General features: G+C 34.0%; 1 long non-coding RNA gene across 1 annotated transcript in view; it reads right to left on the reverse strand.

Moving 5' to 3' along the window:
* Positions 1 to 13,997, reverse strand: part of LOC309647164 — a 52,752-nt gene extending 38,755 nt beyond the window's left edge. Inside the window, exon 1 of the long non-coding RNA XR_014255844.1 lies at positions 3,000 to 13,997. This is a non-coding gene — a long non-coding RNA (uncharacterized lncRNA). The remainder of the gene's footprint in view (positions 1 to 2,999) is intronic.
* Positions 13,998 to 14,200: the final 203 nt, after the last annotated feature.

The following is a 14,200-nucleotide window of genomic DNA, read 5'->3' on the forward strand; positions in this document are numbered from 1 at the left end:
ATGTGATCTCTCATTGGGTGTCCATAGTCAGCTAAAATTTGAGGGGGATGATAGATATTGGGGATAATTAGCAGGCTTTTCCACAAGGAACAGTCAGCATAAGATTGGAATGATCTGTCCTTCAAATATGTGTGAGAATGCACTTCTAAAACTTGTGCAAATTTCTTTTTGCAGAAATATTTATCTAATTATTTTAAAGAAAAGATGGGTTTACTCAGATAATCATTTCTTTTTGTATTAATTTTAGGGTATATTCTTCAAGAAAATTGTCCCTCATTGAAATGTTCAAATTTATTGGCATAAAATTGTATATGGAATTAATTTAAGATTTTTAAAAATATTGCCATATTTGTAGTTTTCTTATTTTTTTCTAATACTGTTAATTAATGTTATCTCTCTTTTTACTTGATTAGCCTTGTCAGAGGTTTGTGAATTTTATTAATCAATAAAAAATAAACACAGATTATCATTTTGTCTGTCCTATCACCTATTTTTTCCTATTTCATTATCTTTATTTTGTTCCTTTACTTTCTATATATTAATTTTTATGCTTTATTACATCTCTACTTCTATTTTCTTTTGTCATACTTTATTTTTATAATTTCTTGAACTGTTTAATTTGTTAGTTGGTTTTCAAATTTGTCTTAAGTAATTGCAAAAATATGCTTACAATTTCCTTCTAAGAACCAGTTTGATTTCATCTTGAAAATTTTGATATGCAATATTTTCTTTACCATTAATTCTACATATTTTCTAAGTTCCATCATAATTTCTTTTTGACCTATGAGTTATTTAGAAGTTTTAGACTCCCCAAATGTGAGTCTTTTAAAATTCTCTCTTCATTATTTAAAATTTAATTGTATTGTAAACAGAGAATATGGTATCATCCAAATTTGTTTTCTTCTGTTTGTTGTCTGTTTTAATAATATAGAAGTGCTTAAAATGTTTTTTTTTTCAATTATGAGAGTCTCAGTTTCTAAGAGATCTTTTTGTTGTCTTCCTTTATAGCATATACACTACTCTAATAAAGCTATAAACTTTTTACTACAAAATATATTAACAAAACGCTTTCCAAACAGCCATTCTCAATGGTCTATTCTTTGGCAGAAAAAATGCCTTTCTCTTGCATGGCCAAATGTGGGTGCTGTGACAGGTAAAACTCTTAATTTCAAAAATAAGGCTGAAATCTTAAGACATCTTCTTGTAATTTACAAATGATAGGTTTTATTTATTTATGTGATTTTCTGGTTTTATGGTTTCCATTTCAATTGATGGAAGAACTCCAAGAAGGTTATTTTCTGAGAATTTCCTTGCGGCTAAGGGAAAGGAGAAGAAGCATTGATGATAATGGTAACCATAGAAGGATTTGAAGAGAAATAATGTATCAGGTCTGTGTTTACAAGTGATTATTTTAGCAACACTGAAAGATGGATTGGAAGTGATAAAGATACAAAAACCAGTTAGGGGGCTGATGCAGCTGTCAAGGATATGAACTGGAGGAGTGAGAGGGAAGTGGGGTCCAACAATGCTGATTGCTCAGTAGATAGTGAGATTGCAAAGTAGGGGCACCAAAAATATTTTTGGAATAGTTTGACATCATAGAGTTCAAAAAAGACATGAAGCTTTTCTTTATGGTAAAAATCCAAATTTTGTTGGACTTTCATTTAATCTGATCTTACTAGAAAAAAGTTCTACCTTATGGCAAATAAAGCATGAAATTGTGTAGTGCGTCTTCATGAATTAAAAGCATGGGATTGGGAATCCCATTGGCTGGTTCAAATATCAGCTTCTCCTATGACCTGCTGTATGACATTGGGCATGCTATTTAACTTCTCTGTGCCTTAGTTTTGCATATCAAAATTAAGTCTAATAAAAATACCCACTTCACAGTAAAACTGAGATAGTGTATATAAAGTGCTTATCATAGAAGTTGTCAAAACACGTTACCTTATGTATCATTACTATTATTTGTATAACTCATTAATGTTTCCTATTTTTAAATGCATACATAGAATTTCATTTGGATCAATGGAATTGAACAAATTCAATGATGTTTGCATACATTCTAAAAATCAAATAAAATCAACTGGAGGTGTGTTTGACCATTCTGCTAATGAAGCTCCATATTCTACAAGAAAACTAAAAAATCATAACATGCATATTGCAGTACTTGTTGTGGTGGAAAAAAATACACTTGTTTCCCCACTAATTTTCGTAACATCCCAGTGAGAATCTCATTTAGAACGGAGAACTGAAGTTTAGAAGAGAGAAAAACCATGGTTACTTCACAGCTTAAACTCAATTGAAGACAGTGGTGTGTGAGACAGGCATCATCATCACCTCACAAATTTTGGTTCAACAAATATTTGTGGAATAACTACTACTTGCCTGGAACTGTGTGATTTGAGTCCTTTTTGGGTTAATTGGTCAAGCTTTTTTCTATGTGTTCAAACTGTACAATGAACCATAACCAGAAAATTTACAAACACATGCTTCTCATAACAAAAATGCCTTGGAAACTGAGTGGCACCTTTCTGATTCACAACAGCCTGTAAAATCTTAAATCTTCCCAACCTAAATTATTCCAAAAATATTTTTGTTGCCCCTATTTTGCAGTCTCACTATCTACTGAGTAATCGGCATTATTAGACCCAATATCCCTCCCATTTTCCCAGTTTACATCCTCAACAGCTGCATTAGTCTCCTAACTAATTTTTCTACCTTTATTTTCATCACTTCCAATTCATTCTTCACAGTGTTGCCAGAATAATCTCTGGTAAACACAGACCTAATCATATGTCATTTCTTTTCCAAGCTTCACATCAACATCAAAGATAAAACTCTTAATTTCTTAGCAGGACACTCAAGGTCCTTCCTAAATTTGGCAACGAAATATTTTCTTGAATCATTTCCAGATATTTCACTCCTGTCCCTCCTAGCCTCCAGATCTCTAGCCAGAGGACTCATCATACGTGCCATGTAGTTTTACATCTCCTTACCTTAACTCTTGCTGCATTCTCTGCCTTTTCCCCATTCTCTTTCACTGACATTATGTTTTGTCATTTCACTAATTTGCTACAGTTGCTTTTGTCCTTCAATATCTTACTCAAATGTCTCTGATTTAGCTATTTCCAACTACCCTCACACTCATAGCAGAAACAATGACTCCCTCTTTGGATTTCCTGTGTCAGTAGTTTAAAAACACATAAATCACTTTCTACACAGTATTATGATTAGAGCTTATTTTCTTGTTAGATCTGAGTCTTTTTGAAAACAAGAACTGTGTCTTCTACCCTTCCCCCTTTCCAATTCTATGGAGTTGAATTAAGCATGTTTTCTATGTGGTGCTGCCAGTCTCTGGACAGGAGAGGAGCTCTAAGCACCACTCCATTTCCATTGGAGCCTCTTTTCCTTCACTCCCTTTCTTGTCTTCCCCAACTCCCAAACTCTGTTCAGAGAGAAGGTGGAGCTAATTTGGTTGGTCAGAGGGAAACACTGATGGAGTCAAAGGTACCGCTTCCTTGTTGATAAAGACACTACAAGCTGTGCCCTCCAATCCCTCCTTCACTGTAAGTACCAGGTCTGGTCCTGGTGGGCAGCTGTAGCTAAGATGGAGACAAATGGGTCCAGAGACTCCTCTTGATCCTTGAGACTGAGCCAAGTCCTCAGCCCAGCTGTTCAGAGAGCTTTGTGACAGGACACGGGGGGCCAGCCGACAGGAATTGAGGCATGTTTAAATTTAGCATTTGTCATCACCTCTGGGTACATGGTTTCTTGGGAGTCTCATGTGGAAAAAGAGGTGGGGGCCAGAAATAGAAGTTGGAAATTCTAGGTCATATGATTCTAGTATCTTGTAATGCCATCAAAACTAACCCTGATCACTAACAGCAGAATAGGGCAACCATATTTTGCATACTGAGATTATCACACTAAAAAATTCCTCTGTTCGCTGACTTACCTTGCGAGGTTCAATTGGTTTAATCCATAAGCCTCCTTACCGCAGAACTTTTCAGTGTGTAGTGATTAGGTGGGATACCAATTGGGATGAGGTTGATAATAATAAAATCATGTTATTTAATAACTTTTTCTTAATCTTCCTGGAATTTTTTGGGTAATTTTAAAGAAATTGCACCCTCATTTTTTTCTGCTTGTGCCTATAGAGGTTGTTTCTTAGCAATATTTCAAACCTATCGTCTGTTGACCCTTACTTTCTCTACAAGCTCATGAGGGTAGAGCCGGTTCTTACTAAGTCAAGTCTAACATAAAGTGATCATTCTTTCCTAATCTGCATGTTTAAAGGGTGAAGTTATAGTCTCTGTTCAACCTTATATATAATGCTTGACTTGATCTCAAATTTATCACATTTCAAGCAAGGTGCCACCTAATTTTAGTGGGTACTCGAAGGGAAAGTGGGTCATTCACTTCAAAGCTGAAGCTATAAGCTATTCATGTACTGCACCAAGTCACAATCTCTTTTCATGTTCCATGTTAAAATTGTAAGCAGCCACATGTACGTCATTGTAATTGATACTACAGCGCTGCTCTGCCTCGGCTCTTTCATCTTCAAATGTATATAAACATTCCCCTGGTCTCACAAGTTTCTATTTCTTTCATTGATAACCGGTGTTTATGAGCTGGGTGTGCTGTCCCTAGTAATGAAAGACTGCAGGCTGCAATGAAAAGTACCTGGGCTTCTTTTTTTACAATACAGAACAAGAGCATTTGTTGTTGTTGTATTATTGTATTTCTGAATAAAGTCTCTCTTCGCACTGTAAACAAATCAAATGAGCTTGTGTTGAATTTTATTCATCTGAATTGTGGTTAATGCAGTCCTCAGCTATGGCATTACTTATGGCCTGCCCAGGACTGCTCAAGAGCTGGCTTTGTGATTTACCTGACTCAGTATGTGATCAAGCATCTCCATTATTGTAATAAAATGAGAACTTTCAAGATCATGGTCATGCAATAGAGAAAACAATTTTACCTCAGCACTCAAACTCAAATGCTACACTAATCTACAGTAATTCTGTTACTGCATTTGGAAGCAATTCCTTCTATTCACTCAGAGATAACGGTTAAGAATACAATAGGCTTCCTCCTGTCTTTTCCCCCAGTGAGCAAAATATGCTGTTCATTGCAAAGAAACCTAGCAGTAGTAGGCTGTAGTGTTTGCTTCTATGTGAATTAGCATGTGCTTGAAGACCATCAGGAGGCTTGGTTTGTATTACGAGGTTACTGTGGAACATGTACTTGGGGTATAGGACACGCAAGCAAAATGTGCACAGGGAGGAGATTATTACCTTCCTCAGATTTTAGAGAGGAATCTTAAAAAAGCTTCTTTGACTTCAGAAGTCCCACCAGTGCAACTCTGGCTCAAGAACTGGGCTGCCTGGTTGGTTTTGGAATCATTATGCAAGGGAAATTATTTGATAAACAAACATTACACATTTGCTCTCTGTGTTCCAGTATGGATTGGACTCATTGATTATTTGTTTTGTGTTTTATGTTTAAACCTTGCTTGCAGATTTAAATAAATCACCTTAGGTAGAAGAACATGAATTTCACTTAAGAAAACATAATTCTTAACTTTTTAAACTCACATTTTTGGTATTAACAGTTTTACATCAGAAATGCTCCCTTCCATGTCTGTCTATAAACTGTCATGTAGTGATTTCACATCCTTCCCATCCACCTAGAGTGAAAGAATAGCAACTTAATAAATAACAACAAATATGAGCTATATAGTAATTTAACAATACTTCTCTTTTTCTACTAAAATCAAATTTAAAAAAATTTTCTGTTTTATCAATCTTCTTTGACAACTACATTATGGGAAAACATCTTTTAAAAAACATAATTTTGGACTTATTGACCTTTACTCTAATAAAACAAAGCAGATCATCTAGAAATGACAGGTTATTTTACAGTTGGTATCATTGGGTCTCTTAGTTAAAATCTCTGTTAAATGTTAAGCATTTAGGCTGGGAATGTGATTCTCATCACCGTATGGTGTCAACTTTCACACAAACAAGCTAAAATAAACATGAACGATGTAAGGCTTATAACTGGAGAAATCAACAATATCTGGGGAATGTAAAAGAAGAGGAGTTGGATATCCATAGCCAAAAGAATTCAAGGAATGAAAATCCCAGGCTAATCACCCCAGACATCTTTGCTTGATTTGGTGAAAACATGTTTTAAATGATGGGATGTGTAGATTAAAAATAGGAGCAAGTCAAAGTACAACTCAATCTTTTCTAAATTGGGGAAATGAGGTCACAGTGATTATTCAAAAGAGAGAGCTAACAAAGGGTATTGCAGAATCTACTTTTTCCAACTCTACCTCTGTCTTTCCTAAGATTCTCATGTCATATGATAGCCATTTTTTTCAATTTTACTGATATGATTGACATATAACACTGTATATGTTTAAGGTGTACTGCTTAATATTTGACTTACACATATTGTGAAATGATTACCACAATAAGTTTAGTTAACATCCATCATCTCATATAGATACAAAAAAATGTTTTTTCTTGCGATGAGAACTCTTACAAATTACTCTTTTAACAGCTTTCAAATACACCATATGGCAGTGTTAACTACAGTCATCATATTGTATGTTACATCCCTAGTACTTATTTATCTCATAACTGGAAGTTTATACATTTTGACCACCTTTGCGTTAGCTGTTTCTGAAGTGAAATGACATCATTGTATTTAATGTAACAAAAAAGGAGGGGACTTTGCATATTTTACAATAGGAAGAGTAGTTTATTTTTCATACAACGTGAAACCAAGAACATTACTGACTTTTAAAGGCTTAGCTTCACAGGATAAAGCCATCAGATTTCTTTCCTGTCTGTGTAAGAATAGCTCAAATCCTTAGATTTTGCTGCAAAGCTTTAGTTTAAGAAGTACTGAGTGACATCCATTTGCCAAAAGCTGTGCTTGTTTTTAATATTCAAAGAAAGTACAAAGGAGTAAGACTTGAAGTATTGAAAGTATTCTCTCCATGTGTCCTTCTCTTGTTAACTGACACACATGCAGATATGTTTCCCCATCCTCTAGGAGTAATAGCTGTTCCTTTGCCTATACCTTTATATGTAATTTCCCCCTTTCTGTTCAATTACAGTTCTGAATATGACACCTAGGAGAGACAGAAGAGGTTCACATTCTAAAGTCACAAGCATGGAAGTAGATACTGGAGGTTTAATGTTGTGCCATAAACCAGCAAATAGTGTAACATGTCACTCAGACATCTATACTTCTAAACTCCTGACATTCTTCCTTTTGAACTTCTCTTGTACAAATGCAAGCAAGCAGGAGAGACAGAATCGCCTCTTTAGGAATATCATTACAACATTTATCTCCATTCCCTGCCTTCTCTACTCCACCCCACCCTAACTTTTTAGTTAGGAAAGTTGAAGCTTTTAAGTAAAGCTTGAATACTCAGGGAAACAAGTTCAGAGGATTCTTTCTTGACTTTGCAGTTTCTCAGCTTGAGCTGATATTAGGTATCCCTGACTACTGTCAGCCTTAGAAGATCTGTCATCCAGTCCTTACTTCCTGGATGAAACACCACCAGCTGTACCTTTGAAAGCCTCAATGCTTTATATTCTCAACATTTGGACTTGCTTCTCACAGACTGTTATCTGCCTTGAGTTCATGCTCTTAGAAGCATATATTCTAAAGGATTTCTCACTAACATGAAGACCCAAAGCACTGAACAATATAAAAATGCTGCTTTTCCTACCTTTACAAATATCATTTAAATAGTTCTCTCATATGTAAATATAACTTCCCTATCCAAACTCTTTTTGGGGAACCATCTGTAATAATATGGAAATGCTCATGTGGGATCATATATTTATCCCCCTTCCCTTTCCGCTGACAGTTTTGGCATCTATATCCAAGGTAAACCTAGGGGTGCTTCCCTCCTACATTCATCTGTATTTTCTTAATTCAGGTTATTAACTACATGACAACCACAGAGATTTTAACAAGTATAATAAAGACACTGATGTATTGAAAAGGTTATTTTGAATAGTGCTGAAAATATTTGTGATGACAAGATTATTTTATACACCAAATGTATACTTTAGGAGAGAGGTTCTAAATTCAAAATTCTTGATGAAATGTCCAGGATATATGCAAAGTATAAGAATAAGAATAACCCAAGCAGTTTTCTTCCCTCCAGTTTTGGGTGAAGGTGACACAGGAATCTGGTCTTCAACTCTCAGAAAAAAAGGGGATATTCTAGTTTGCTGATGTTTTGGTATTCTTTTCTTAATTAAGTCAGGTTTTGAGAGGTAAACATGCTACATGTATATGTTATCAGTCATTCAGCCCCCATGACCTGACTCATCCCATGTGTGCACAGCCTGTGATATTCATTGTCCTGACAGACACTTTTCTCACAGGAAGGGGCAGGGAGAGGAAAAGCTGAAACATCCTTGGTAGTTTCCAGAAGGAGCATGTTTTTCTCTTCTTCTAGTAAAATCCTTAATATTTGCTAAGAGCCAGTAGCAGGAGATGCAGGTTTTGTAGGGTCTAAAGCTACAATATTGGGGGATTATTTCCTTAAAAAGATTACAAAATTAATAAGTAATGTTAATTTTTGTTTTCCATGAGGAAAATAAATCACAACAAATTATAAATTTTAAAGTGCTCCTTTATAGGACAATGTGCAATCATTTTCTGTAGAGACAGTAGAAAGATAATTCTGTTTTTCTTCCAGCAATGTTGATTGAAATTTCTTTTTATTGTCTTTATATTGCTAATAATTTAGAATATTTTCTTTTAGGGTCAAAGTCATTATAATAACATGATGTAAATCCTATGGGAAACCTCTATCAATTTTTTTTTTACATGTGAGCTATAAGATTTGTAAGGATTTTCCACAGATGAGCTTTCTGCTCAGTTGTCTTGTTCCTCCTCCATTACCCTCTTCTTTCTCGGTGCCTGCTACATAGGACTCATCCATTTTGCAATCAGTCTCTGGCTCTGTGCTCTGGGTCATGACACAGAGTAAATTAGGCAATTCACAACAGGAGTATTCCTGGAAGCCTTTCATATACCAGGAAAGCAACAAGTACGTTACTTAGAACTTATGTGACATTAATATTCTTCTCTAAAATCTCAGGCCCATTGTAGCCTGTACATAAAGCAGTAATATTTATAAATTAAACTCTCTTTTAGCCTCATCTCCCAAACCTTACATCTATGCCAATGCCACTCAACACAAGGAGAAGGAGTTGAAGAGGGAACTGTAGTGGAAAGGGACTGGTCTTAACCAATTGCAGCTAAATATCTTACTTTTGTAAACTTTACAAAAACTCATGACTCCTTGAATGACATCCCGTTATAAGGCCTGAGATGGGCACATGCAAGTGAGGTGTCCTGAAGCCTAATTACTTTGATGCAAAATCCAGATCTGGAGGCAAATGGTATTTTAATGTTTTTTTTTTTTAATTGAAGTATAAGCGACTTACAATATTACTTTAGTTTCAGGTGTACAATGTATTAATTCAATACCTATTTCACTCAGACTTCTAGACTTTTCCCCTCTAGCAACCACCAGTTCGTTCACTGTATCTACGAGTCTGTTTCTGTTTTGTTTGTTTTGCTTTTCAGATTCATTTCAGAAATCAGACTGTATTTGTCTTTCTCTGTCTGATATATTTCACTTAGCATAATACCTTTTAGGTCCATCTATTTTCTTGCAACTGGCAAGATTTCATTCTTTATATGGTTGGGTAATGTTCCATTGTATATATGGAACACAGATTCTTTATCCACTCATGTAGGTTGCTTCCATATCTTGGCTATCATGAATAATGCTGCAATAAACATTGGGGTGCATATATCTTTTCAAATTAGTGTTTTTATTTTCGTAAAATACTCAGAAGTGAAATTACTGGATCATATGGTAGTTCTATTTTTAATTTTCTAAGGAACTTCCATACCATTTTCCATAGTGGCTGTACCAATTTACATTCCCACCAACAGTGTATGAGCATTCCCTGTTCTCCATATCCTCACCAACACTTATTTGTTGTCTTTTTGATAACAGCCATTCTGAGAGGTGTGAGGTAATATCTCATGGTGATTTTGATTTATATTTCCCTGATTGTTAGTGATATTGAGCATCTTTCAATGTGTTTTTTGGCCATCTGTATGTCTCCTTTGGAAAAAATGTCCATTCAGGTCTTCTGCCCACTTTTCATTCAGGTTGTTTGTTTATTGATGTTGAGTTTTATGAGTTCTTTGTATATTTTGGATATTAACCCCTTGTTGCATAGATTATTTGCAAATATTTTCTCCCATTCAATAGGTTGCCTTTTTGTTTTACTGATAGTTTCCTTCAATGTGCAAAAGCTTTTTAGTTTGGTGTAGTCCCATTTGTTTATTTTTGCTTTTGTTTCCCTTGCCTTAAAAGACAATATCCCCCAAAATATTGCTAAGACCCATGTCAAAGGGCATATTGCCTGCTGTCTTCTAGATTTATGGTTTCAGGTCTTATATTTAAGTTTTTACTCCATTTTGAGTTTATTTTTGTATACGGTGTGAGGAAGTAGTCCAGTGTGATTCCTTTCCCTGTAACTGTCTAGTTTTCCCAATATCATTTATTGAAAAGACTGTCTTTACCCCATTTCATATTCTTGCCTCCTTTGTTGAAGATTTATTGTTCGTATGTGTGTGGTTTATTTCTGGGGTCTTTACTGTGTTCCATTGATTTATGTGTCTGTTTTTGTGCCAGTGCTATACTGCTTTCATTACTGTAGCTTCAGAGTATAGTTTGAAATCAGGGAGCATAATACCTCAAGCTTTGTCCTTCTTACTCTAGATTGCTTTGGCTATGGAAGGTCCATACAAATTTTAGGATTATTTGTTCTAGTTCTGTGAAAAGTGCCATTGGTATTTTGATAGGGATTGCATTGAATCTGTAGATTGTCTTGGGGAGTATGGTCCTTTTAACAATATTAATTCTTCTAATCTATGAGCACAGTATATTTTTCCACTAGTGTGTGTCATCTTCAGTTTCTGTCATCAATGTCTTACAGTTTTCTGAGTACAGTTCTTTTACCTCCTTGGTTAGATTTATTCCTATACATGTTATTCTTTTTGATGTGATTGTAAATGAGATTGTTTTCTTAGTTTCTCTGATAGTTTGTTGTTAATGTATAGAATTGTGGATATTAATTTGTATCCTGAAACCTTTACTTGATGAGTTCTAAGAGGTTCTTGATGGCATCTTTAGGAGTTTCTTTAAATAGTATCAAGTCATCTGCAAACAGTGACAGTTTTACTTCTTTCTTTCCAGTTTGGTTTCCTTTTATTTCTTTTTCTTGTCTGATTGCTATGGCTAAGACTTCAAATACTATGTTTAATAAAAATAGTGAGAGTGGGCATCCTTGTCTTGTTCCTGATCTTAGAGAAAATGTTTTCAGCTTTTCATAGTTAAGTATGATGTTGGCTGTAAGTTTGTCATATATGTCTTTTATTATGTTTCAGTATGTTCCCTCTATACCCACTTTGTTGAGAGTTTTTAATCATAAATGGATATTGATTTTATCAAAAGCTTCTTCTGCATCTATTGAGATCATCATGTGATTTTTATTCTTCAATTTGTTAATATGGTGTTTCACATGGATTGATTTGCAAAAATTGAACCATCCTTGCATCCCTGGGATAAATCCTATTTGATCATGGTCTATAATCCTTTCAATGTATTGTTAAACTTGATTTGCTAATATTTTGTTAAAAATTTTTGCACTTATATTGACCAGTGAGATTGGTCTGTAATTTTCATTTTCTGTGGTGTCTTTGTCTGGTTTTGGTATCAGGATGATGCAGGCCTCATAGAATGAGTTTGGAAGAGTTATCTTTTCTTGAAATAGTTTGAGAAGGATAGATATGAACTCTTCTTTAAATGTTTAGTAGAATTCACTTCTGAAGCCATCTGGTCCTGGACATTTTTAGGGGAAGGATTTTTTTTTTTTATTACTGATCCAATTTTATTACTGGTAATTTGTCTGTTCATAGTTTCTCCTTCTTGCTGATTAAATCTTGGGAGACAGTACATTTCTAGAAATTTATCCATTTCTTTTACTTTGTTCATTTTATTGTTCATAGTAATATCTTATGATTCTTTGTATTTTTGTGGTGTCATCTGTAACTTCTCCTCTTTCATTTCTGATTTTATTTATTTAGCTCACTCTCTTTTTTTTCTTGATGAGTCTGACTAAAGGTTTATCATCTTTTTAACTTTTCAAAAAAACAAGTTTTAGTTTCATTGATTTTTTTTCCATTTTCTTTTAGTTGCTATTTCATTTATTTTTGCTCTGATCTTATAATTTCTTTTCTTCTACTAAATTTGTGTTTGTTTGTTGTTCTTTTTCTACTTCCTTTAGGTATAAGTTAGGTTGTTCATTTGAGATTTTTCTTCTTTCCTGAGGTGGGTTTTTATTACTATTAACTTCCCTCTTAAAACTGCTTTTTCTTCATCCCACAGATTTTGTATCATTGTGTTTCCATTTTCATTTGTCTGCAAGTATTTTTTTTTTAATTTTCTCTTTGATTTCTTTAGTGAGTAACCCATTAGTTGTTTAGCCTCCACATGTTTGTCTTTTTTGCAGTTTTTCTTGTAGGTGATTTACAGTCTCATAATGTTGTGGTAAGAAAAGATGCTTTGTACAATTTCAATCTTCTTAAACTTACTGAGACTTGTTTTGTGGCCGAGAATGTGATCTATCCTGAAGAATGTTTCATGTGCACTTGAAAAGCATGTGTATTCTGCTGTTTTTGGATGGAATGTTCTATTAAATTTATATGTTCTAATGTGTCCTTCAAGGCCAGTGTTTCCTTACTGACTTTCTGTCTGAATATTCTGTCCACTGATATAAGTGGGATGTAAAGGTCCGCTACTGTGACTATTATTTTCAGTTTTTCCCTTTACATTTGTTAAGTTTACTTTATATATTTAGGTGCTCCTATCTTGGATACATACATATGTAAAACTGTTATATCTTCTTGTTGGATCCATCTCCTATTATTATGTAATATCCTTATTTATGTCTTGTTACGGTCTTTGTTGTAAAGTATATTTTGTCTGATGTAAGTATTGCTACCCCAGTTTTTCTGTTTGTTTCCTTTTGCATAGAATACCTTTTCCATCCCCTCACTTTCAGCCTGTGTGTGTCTCTTGTAGGCAGCATATATATGTCTTATTTTTGTATCCATTTAGCTACTGTATGTCTTTTGGTTAGAGCATTTAGTCCTTTTACATTTAAAGTAATTATTGATAAGTATGCACTTATTGCCATTTTGTTAATTGTTTTTGGGTTGTCTTTGCACTTCTTTTTTGTTTCTTCTTCTTCTTTTGCTCTCTATCCTTGTGATTTGTTGACTGTATGTGGTGTTGTGTTTGAATTTCTTTCTCTTTTTGTGTATGTGTATCTATCATAGGTTTTTTGGTTTGTGATTACAATGTGGCTCACATAAATGTATATAAATATAATAAATATGTGATTATTTTAATTGATGACCTCTTAAGTTTGAATGCATTCTAAAGACCCTGCACTTTCACTCCAATGTAACATTTAATGTTTTTGACATCACATTAACATCTTTTTGTTTTGTGTATCCCTTAGCTACTTACTGTGGATATAAATGATTTGACTACTTTTGTCTTTTAACCTTTCTACTGTCATTAAAAGTGGTTGATCTATTACTTTTACTGTACGTTTGCCTAAACCAATGAGATTATTTCCTTTTGTAATTTTTGTATTTGATTGTGGTCTTTAATTTTTCACTTAGAGAAGTCCCTTTAACATTTATGGTAAAGCCCATAGTGGTACTGAACTCTTCTACCTTTTTCTTGTCTCTAAAACTATTGATCTTACCTTCAAATCTGAATGATAGCATTGTTTAGTAGGGCACTTTTTGTTTTTGATTGGAAATAAATGTGTTTATTATATGAAAATGTTCTTTTTTTTTTTTTTTTTTTTTTTTTTTTTCTTTTTCATATTCTTTTCCATATGGTTTATTACAGGATATTGAATATAGTTCCCTGTGTTATACAGTAGGACTTTATTGTTTATCTATTTTATATATAGCAGTTTGTATCAAGGTGCAGTGACTTTTATAAACCATGAGACCTTTCTATAATCTTTTTTTTTTTTTTTTTTTTTTTTTT

This window comes from Balaenoptera physalus (genome assembly GCF_965194825.1).
Source record: "Balaenoptera physalus genome assembly, chromosome: 17".
Taxonomy (NCBI): domain Eukaryota; kingdom Metazoa; phylum Chordata; class Mammalia; order Artiodactyla; family Balaenopteridae; genus Balaenoptera; species Balaenoptera physalus.